Below are 9,700 nucleotides of genomic sequence, written 5' to 3' on the forward strand. Positions count from 1 at the left end.
TTTCTAATAACAACTTTCCAACAGAGGTGCAGGTGCTCGTGTCAAGAAAGGCCATTCTTACAACATCTTGAATTGAAAATACACAGAGGAGAAGAAGCTTTCTGCTTTCCACCCTGCCTGCCCTCTTGCTTTCAATTTTAAAACAAGTGAGTCTTCCCCTTGCCCCAAAACTGCTGAGAGTTCCTCTACTAATCTACTGAATTGAAACATCTATTTTTTTTGAGGGTCTATGAGGATAGTGGCATAAATATGTGATAGCTATTGCTTTTAGACATACAGTACGTTTTCCTATGTGCTCCTCCCAACTTCATAAAATGTGTCCTTTCTTTATCCACCCCAATATTCATGAATAGGAATGAGACCCAGTCTTATCCAATAGGCGAACCTACTCCCCTGGCCATATAAATATGGTCAGAGTTGAGTTAAATGACATCAGCCAAGCAAATTCTTTGGGATATTTCTATTGGGACAAAGGTAGAAAATTCTTTCCCGTTTTGTGATCCCTTTGCTAGAAGAATATAAATCTACGATTGCTAGCAACTACCCTCCTCATCATGTGGATGGAATCTGCCAACAGCAGAGAAAATGAGGTCCCGCCTCAGATGGAAGAGCCAATACCCAAATGAAAGGATTCTCAGGACATGGTCCTGAATATGCTTATGCTTGAAGCGGTTGCCAGGCTTTTACTTCCCAGTCAATAATTTCCTTTTCTTTTTTTTTTTTAACCTTAAACTAGTTGAATTGGGGTTTTGTTACTTATAAATGAAAATGTCCAGACTAAGCAATGACAACAAAAACAATAAACAGAAATGGAAATTTTTTTAAAAATGAAAGTACTTAATAATCTCTTGAATTATATAAATGAATTTTTTGGATACATCACAGACCTTGCCATTTTCATCTGTACCTTAATTTTGTGTCAGAATTCCTTTACTCCTCATGTATCCAACATTAATAATTTTCTATTTCAGTGAGGGAAACAGGAAACTTTACAATATTAAGTTTAGGTAGATCTAAGAAAAATAGCCTTCACAAACTCTTTCATAATCTGGCTACACTGTCACCTTAAGCTTAGGAAGCCCGGGAGATAAAAGTCTCTTTCCTGATGGGAGAATTCCAGAGTAGCTGAACAGGTTTGTTCTCTTTGGGGATCTTGATTCCTGGCTCCACCTTTTAACACTTTAAGGGGAATTTTACCTTTGCCATTGAAGATGTTATTTCAATGCTTACAAATCAGATGGATTAAAGACAGGGTGTAGTTTATCATGCATGCCGGGACACTTTTAATGAAAGGGGCCTCTGTTAAAAAATTAGATGTGGGACAATAGATTCACACCAAGAACATGCTGGGGAAAGAGAGGGTATATGGTCATTCTAGCCCAAAATAGTAGTTTTCAAACTGGCTTTGTGTCATATTTGCCTAGGAAAATAAAAGCAATAAAAAGAAGCCAGATCTCCCTACCCAGAGACTTTTGATTGAATTATCTAGGGTTAACTCTGGGAGTTTCACTTTAAAACAGTAATTCCTCTGCTGATTCTATTGTACAGCCAGATTTGAGAAATATAACATCTCTGATTGAGTTTAACTATTTTAACTACAGTATATAAGTATGTAAACCTGAGACTCAAAAGGTTAGAACCTGGCCCCTCTTCTTCCATTAACTACTTAGGTGGTCTTGGACAAATAATTTTCTGGGGTTTAGTGGCTTCATCTTGGAGAAGGAAATGGCAACCCACTTCAGTGTTCTTGCCTGGAGAATCCCAGGGGTGGGGGCCTGGTGGGCTGGCGTCTATGGGGTCGCACAGAGTTGGACATGACTGAAGCGACTTAGCAGCAGCAGCAGCAGAGGCTTCATCTATTAAATGAGGGACTTACACTAGAAAAACCCTAAGGCCCATTGAACTCTACAATTCTGATCCTGTTAAAGAATTCTTCTTTCAAGGGATGCAAAACTCTCGAAATCAGAATCTACTTCCCCCAGTCTTGGATCACAATGGAACATTACTTGGAGGAAGGATAAATCAAGTTCATTTTTTAAAAGCCAAGGATTGGATTTGTGGTATAAATGAAGTGATAGAACATACCCGCACATTTGTTCCAGTGCTGTTTGACAGCGCTTCGCTGTTTTTATGCCAGCTGAGAGGATGAAAGGACTGCAGCCCTCGGAGAGATTATGTAATTTTTGCAATCTAATCTGGCACAACATTCAACAACTAAAACGTCCAAGGATGCGGTTACTTTGCCCAGAAAGAATGTTTATCGTTTTACATAATAGAGGCACCGCACTGGGTGTCTTGTTAATGGTCTCATTCTGAATGTTCTTCTGTCTACAGATGGAGACAAGCTGACGGATACGCAGCTTGGGTAAGTCATTTTATGACTCAGTTTCTCATTCCCTTTAAGAACAAGATCCTTTAAGGCCTTAACACCAGTACTGAATTACTTTAAGAACCATGATCCCATAAAGCCCCTCTCACTCGTCTGCTCCTTTGGCCCTGTCTGGGTGTGTGCATGCTCAGCTGCTCAGTCCTATCCGATTCTTGTGACTCCATGGACTATAGCTTGCTAAGCTCCTCTGTGCATGGATTTTCCAGGCAACAACACTGGAGTGAGTTGCCACTTCCTTCTTCAGGAGATCTTCCCGACCCAGGGATCGAGCCCATGACTCCTGAGTTTCCTGCACTGGCAGGTAGATTCTTTAGCACTGCAGCACCTGGGAAGCCCAGTGTACAAGGTGAGACATGTTAAATCTGCCCTTTTCTGCACCACTCTATGGAACTCTTTTTCAAACTCACTAACTAGCAATTCTCCCTTTCCTGAAATATCCTTTTCCATTCTTCTATAGAATAATCCCTAAGAAATAAAAATGATGGGACCACCTCACTACTTAACATTTAACTACAGAGTTGACCATACATAGCTTATTTGTCCAAACACATGTTTGAGTTCATACTGGACCTTTAATCCAGTATTGCCCCAAGATTTTTTTAAAAAAATGTATCTCTGTATCAAGGCCTATAAGACCCCACAAAGTAATCCATGCTGCCAAACACTATTCTTCTAGGTCTAAAAACTTCAAAGAACCACCCCCTTTCCTGGCAATAGTATCAGCTGAGTATTAAGGGAAAACAATCAGACTTAACTAATGTGCATCACTCTATAAATAGGATAATCAAATCTATGCATTCTATTTAGCTACTTATGATACTTTGTTCTTTTTCCACATGTTCTCTATAAAAATTCTAAGTTTTCCTCTCATGTGCATTTTTCAGAACAAGCTGAGTTTGCATTTGGGGGTACTTGGTGCATCAAAGTGAAGCTATTAATGATGGTTAGCTGATCATCAGTTCCCCCAAAATTCTTTTAATGCTTCCTGTAAAGTATAAACAGAACTATTAGTAAGTGTTGCATAAATGAAAAACTGAATAGAAGCTAGGCAAGACTTCAAGACTTCTTTCCATTACCATCCTATATCCATCACTACAGCCTTGCTCACAGAAGGCCTCCTTGCTCTGGTGTTGCCTGTTTCTTCTTGAAGTGTTAGTCACTCAGTCATATCCAACTCTTTGTGATCCCATGGACAGTAACTCCTGTATCTATGGAATTCTCCAGGCAAGAATACTGGAGTGTGTGGCCATTCCCTGCTCCAGGGCCTCTTCCTGACCCAGGGACCAAACCCAGGTCTCCTGCATTGCAGGCAGATTCTTTACCATCTGAGCCACCAGGGAAGCCTCTAGACTCTTCATACCTCTCAAACAAAATCATCTCTCTTTTTTAAAAAAATTTTAAATAAAAATTTGTGTGTGTGTGTGACCATTGAACTGTCTTTATGTAAATCTCTTCATGCCTACACCTGTTAAAATCATCTCTTTTCTGAAATTCTTTTTTTTAAAGGTAATTTTATTTATTTACTTTTTGACTGTGCTGGGTCTTCATTGCTGCATGGGGTTTTCTCCAGGTGCAGTGAGTGGGAGCTACTCTCTCATTGAAGTGCACGGGCTTCTCGCTGAGGTGGTTTCTCTTGTTGCTGAGCACAGGTTCTAGGTGCTCAGGCTTCAGGAGTTGCAGTAAGTTGCAGTTGAGGCTCTCGGGTTCTAGAGCACAGGCTCAATAGTTGTGGATGACCCCAGCTGTTCTGTGGCCTGTGGGATCCTACTGGATCGGGGTCAAACCCACGTCTCCTGCATTGGCAAGTGTTCTTCACCACTGAGCCGCCAGGGTAGCCCCTGAAACCCCTTTCAATCACGTTTTAGTATGAAAATAATCTGATTTATTTACTTATTTTCAATTGAGTTTTCCCCCCCTTTTCCATTATGTTTTATCACAGGATACCGAATGTAGTTTCCTATGTTATGTGATGGGACTTTGTTGCTTATCTATTCTCTATATAGGTTTGCATCTGCTAATCCCAAAGCCCCAATCCTTTCCTCCTCCGCCCCCCTTGGTAACCGCAAGGTTGTTCTCTATGTCTGTGAGTCTCTTTCTGTTTACAGATAAGTTCATTTGTGTCGTATTTTAGATTCCACATTTAAGTGGTGTCATATGGTATTTGTCTTTCTCTTTTTGACTTACTTAGTATGATAACCTCTAGGTACATCCACATCGTTACAAATGACATTATTTCATCCTTTTTATGAGTAATATTCCACTGTATATATGTACCACATCTTCTTTATCCCCCTGGAGAAGGAAATGGCAACCCACTCCAGTTTTTTGCCATGGACGGAGGAGCCTGGGGGGCTACAGTCTATGGGGTCCCAAAGACTCGGACACGACTGAGCGACTTTCACATACATATATTTGTCTATAAGCCATTTGAGTTCGTCTTGTGGCTCAGCTGGTAAAGAATCTGTCTGCAATGCAGACCTGGGTTTGATCTTTGGGTTGGGAAGACCCCCTGGAGAAGGGAAAGGCTACCCACTCCAGTATTCTGGCCTGGAGAACTCCAGTCCACGGGGTCACAAAAAGTCGGACGTGACTGAGCAACTTCCACTTTCACGTCTTTATCCATTCATCTATGGACATTTACGTTGTTTCCATGTCTTGGCTATTGTGAACGGTGCTGCTGCAAACACAGGGGTGCCTTTATCCTTTTTGAATCTGACTATTATCCATATGTATGCCTAGAAGTGGGGTTGTTGGATCATACTGAACTGTTCTATTTTTTGGAAATTCCATACTCTTCTCCATGGTGGCTGCATCAATTATACTCCCATCAGTAGTGTAAGAGAGCTCTCTTTTCTCCACACCCTTTCCAGCACTGTTATTTATAGACTCTAATGTTAATTTATGTTGACATTATGACTGGTGTGAGCTGGTACTTCATTGTATTTTTGCTTTGTATTTTTCTAATGATTAGCAGCGTTGAGCTTTTTGATGTACCTGTTGGCCATCTATATGTTTTCGGAGAAATGTCTATTTACGTCTTCTGCTCATTATTTGACCGGGTCTTGGTTTTTGTTATTGAGCTCTATGAGCTTAATTTTGGAAATTAAGCTCTTGTCAGTTGTATCATTTGCAAATATTTCTCTCAGACTTGTCTTTTCATTTCGTTTCTGGTTTCCTTTGCTGTGCAAACCTTGTAAGTTCGGTTAGCTTCCATTTGTTTATTTTTGCTTTTGTTTCTACTGCCTTGGTAGACTAATCTAAGAAAATGCTGTTATAATTTACATCAGAGAATATTCTGCCTATGTTCTCTTCTAGGAGTTTCATGGTGCCATGCTTTATATTTAAGTCTTTAAACCATTTCGAGTTTAATTTTGTATATGGTGTGAGGGTGAGCTCTGACTTCATTTATTTTCATGTGACTGTCCAACCTTCTCAACACCATTTGCTGAAGAGACTGTCTTTTTTCCATTGTATATTCTTGCCTCCTTTATTGAAGCTTGATGGTAGGTGTGTGGGTTTATTTCTGCGCTCTCTATTTTGTTCCATTGATCCATATGACTGTTTTGTGCCAGTTTCATGCTGTTTTGTTTACTGTACCTTAACAGTATTTTCTGAAGTCTGGGAGGGTTATGCTTCTTGTGTTATTCTTTTCCCCCAAGATTGTTTTAGCAATTTTTGGTCTTTTTATGGTTCATACAAATTTTAGGATTAGAAAGTAATTTGATTTAAATATAAGACTCCAAGATTGTTTGTACTTTCAGTTCAGTTGCTCAGTCGTGTCCAACTCTTTGCGATCCCATGAACCACAGCATGCCAGGCCTCCCTGTCCATCACCAACTCCTGGAGTCCACCCAAACCCATGTCCCTCGAGTCGGTGATGCCATCCAACCATCTCATCCTCTGTCGTCCCCTTCTCCTCCTGCCCTCAATCCTTCCCAGCATCAGGGTCTTTTCCAGTGAGTCAGCTCAAGGAACATATATGTTAACCCAAAATGTCCCTAGTGGTGGCGTTTTACATAGCCTGGCTAATTACATCACCCAGTCCAGGCACTGTGAGGGGCTACATTTTGGGCAAGGGGATAACCTGCCTAGGGTCCTGCCTGTATCTCTCTCTCCAGAGCTACCTTCCCTTTCATATCTTTTCTTCTTTCCTTTAAAATAGTAAATTATGGAATTTGTCTACATAGGCCATTTATCTGGAAGATAAACATCTGGGCAATAGAGTGAATTTTTCAAGTGTTTTCAAATTTATTCATCATTTGCATTTTTTTCAATCCATGCCAGAAGAATTTTCTATCTGCGCTTGGGCATCAGTGCATTGGCACCAGGTAATGGTGTGATCCAGGAGGCCGAGAACCCGGGGCAGCAGGCAGTGGGTGCTGAGCCACAGTGTGGGTGCTGTTGTTGCCACACATGGGTGTGATAGGATTATCATGGGGAGACCAAAGATACTCTCAGAGGCCATTCTGTGAAATAAAGATGATCTATCACTGAGCAGGAGGTATCCAAGTTATAGAAGCCAAAGGAAAAATTTGCTAAGCAAAGATGAGGAAGATCACATGGCTGGGTCTTTCCAAGTACTGCTGTGTCATTTTTTCCATAGTCTTATGTGTGTGCTGCATCCATGTACACGTAGTTAGTGATGCTGACAAATCGCATATGCACATCAACACAAACTTCCCTAAAGTACACATTGCATGCAGCTTCAGTGATTGAGATTTTTTTGTTAGTGCCACTTCTTTTAGGAGGTAAATATTCACTCAGAATTCTGATTTTTGTTGCAAAAATAAGTAAAATGCCCTTGCTAAGGTTTTGTGAGGAACCACTTAGTTTTTTTTTTTTTTTTTTTTAAGAGGTGAACCTGGGATAATTTCAAGTGAAGCAAAACTATTCAAGAATCAACTCCTAATCCACTATTGTTCTCCCACTGTACCTATATTCATCAATACAGCTAAAAAGGGCAAGAGGGCAGAGGACCCAAAGAAAAGGTTTGAATTCCTGCATAGAAGAGAAGGGACAAAGAAACAGTTCTGGACCAGGGCTTAAAGAGAAAATAATTTTTTGTTTTTTTGTTTTTTCCTTTTGTTTTGTTTTTCCCTTCCCTTTGTTTTGGCAAATGAGAGGCTCTAATGGGTGTGGAATTTGAGAGGACTGGAAAGGAGGAAGGAAGTGAGACATGTCAACAGCAAAGTTGGTTAAGCCCTCAGAAATGGAGACCCTTTGCTGTCTTTACAGAGATTTAACTAAGAATGGAATTTGCAATTCTGGACGTGTATCTTTGTTAGATACTACACTGGGGCTAAAGCTCATGGGTTACAACCAGAAAGGGTTAGACTCCATTTCTTCTTCAACTGAATACATGAAATATCTGTATTACATAAAAAAGTGAAGACAAATGCATTTAATACTAATTTTTATACCTTATATCCCTTAGTACACCTCTAAAGCTCTGAAAATTTTCCTTTCCCTCCACCAATACTGAGCTTTTGTCTAAAATTAAAAAACGTGAATCCAGAGTAGTGTATATTCTCTGAACATTCCTGAAAACAATCTTTCATTATAAAAGTAATATAATCAATTTATAGAAAATTTGGGGGAAAAAAGAAAAATGCCACCTACAATAGTGTTATCATGATGTAAACTGCCACAAATGAATATGATATTATTTTGTCTATTTTATCACTTATTTTTTGCTTAATAAAATCCTATTAATTATTATATTAAATACTTTACCTTAGATAAAGCATTCAGGTTCACCTTACAGAGAAATGCAATGAGTCTCAGGCCTTTGGGATGAGGATGATTGTTAATAGCTATTTTATACATGTTTGCTATGCTGCGCTAAGTCACTTCTGTCACGTCCAACTCTGTGGGACCCTATGGACAGTAGCCCGCCAGGCTCCTCTGTCCATGGGGATTCTCCAGGCAAGAATACTGGAATGGGTTGCTATGCCCTCCTCCAGAGGAGCTTCTCAACTCAGGGATTGAACCCAAGTCCCCGCATTGGCAGGCGGGTTCTTTACCGCCACCTGCGAAGCCCACTATTTTATACATGTCAGGAGTTTATAAGTCAGAATCAGGTTGTTCAATAGGTTCATATTAAGGTCTGTTAAATTCTGAAAGTCCTGGGACAAAGTCTACATTTATTCTTAGAAAAAAATGGTAATCCTGATAATGCCAAGAAAATAAAATTTCTTAATAAGATATCATTACAATGCCCATATTTTTCATACACCTAACATTATGAGACTGTATATTTGCCTGTTACATTCTTGTCCGGAGATCAAGATGATATGCCAAATCATCCTGTCAGGATGTTGCTGCATCATGATGTAGTCAAAGATACTGGAGTAGGTGCAGAGACACTTGTTTTACCCTTTGGAGGGGTCCAATTTCCACATTTTGTAACAATTCCCACATTTTGTAAGAATTAGATGATCTCTAAGATTCTGCCCTATTTCAGCAATATATGCTGTAGAGTTGAGAACTTGAAGAGTTTCTTTGGTTTAGTACAGGATTATTTTTAGACAGAAATGTCTTTTGTGTTCTTAAGACATATGAGACTAATCTTCTAACATTTTCCCCTTAAATATCTGTTAAAGGAATTTTGAAAAAATATACATTCTCTTGCCCATCTAAATGTACATTTAAAATTTCTCAACATTATTATAAACAAAGGATACAATTTCCAGTATAATGTAAATATTGCCTTTTTTTTTTTTTTAAATTAAGCTCCTATTCCAACTCCCAGCTCCAAAAATCCATTTAATATATTGTCCTCGGATAGAGGACGTATCAGATATTAAACTGATAAGAACAGATACTACACTTGATCTTAGCCAAAAGGCCGAGAAGCGATAAAAATATTGCCTTTTTAAAATAAAGCTATTTAAAAAGCACTCAGTATAACTTGAAACCATACCAGTGTGCTGCTAACCATAATCCATTAAAAAAAAATCACTGAATAAAACCTTTCAAACTAGAAATTCGACTTTTAGTTTCTTTGTGCTTATGTTTCCATTTCACTCCTCCCACAGGATTTCATCCAAATGTAATATATTGTATGCCTAAAAATCTTCTATTAATCATCAGATTACTCTGTAATAAAGTGTACCGATTTGGAAATACATTTTAAAAGATTTGTGTCCCTGAGGGTCTAGCTTGATCCTTTGAAGTGAGTTTTCTGTTACAGTTGTGCATGCATGCTAAGTCGCTTCAGTCACGTCCAACTCTTTGAGTACCCATGGACTGTACCCCGCCAGGCTCCTCTCTCCATGAGATTCTCCAGGAAAGAATCCTGGAGTGGGTTGC

General features: G+C 39.4%; 1 pseudogene; it reads right to left on the minus strand.

Moving 5' to 3' along the window:
- Positions 1–9,116: 9,116 nt before the first annotated feature.
- Positions 9,117–9,248, minus strand: LOC136173796 (U2 spliceosomal RNA; annotated as a pseudogene).
- Positions 9,249–9,700: the final 452 nt, after the last annotated feature.

This window comes from Muntiacus reevesi, chromosome 8 (genome assembly GCF_963930625.1).
Source record: "Muntiacus reevesi chromosome 8, mMunRee1.1, whole genome shotgun sequence".
In the NCBI taxonomy this organism is placed as follows: domain Eukaryota; kingdom Metazoa; phylum Chordata; class Mammalia; order Artiodactyla; family Cervidae; genus Muntiacus; species Muntiacus reevesi.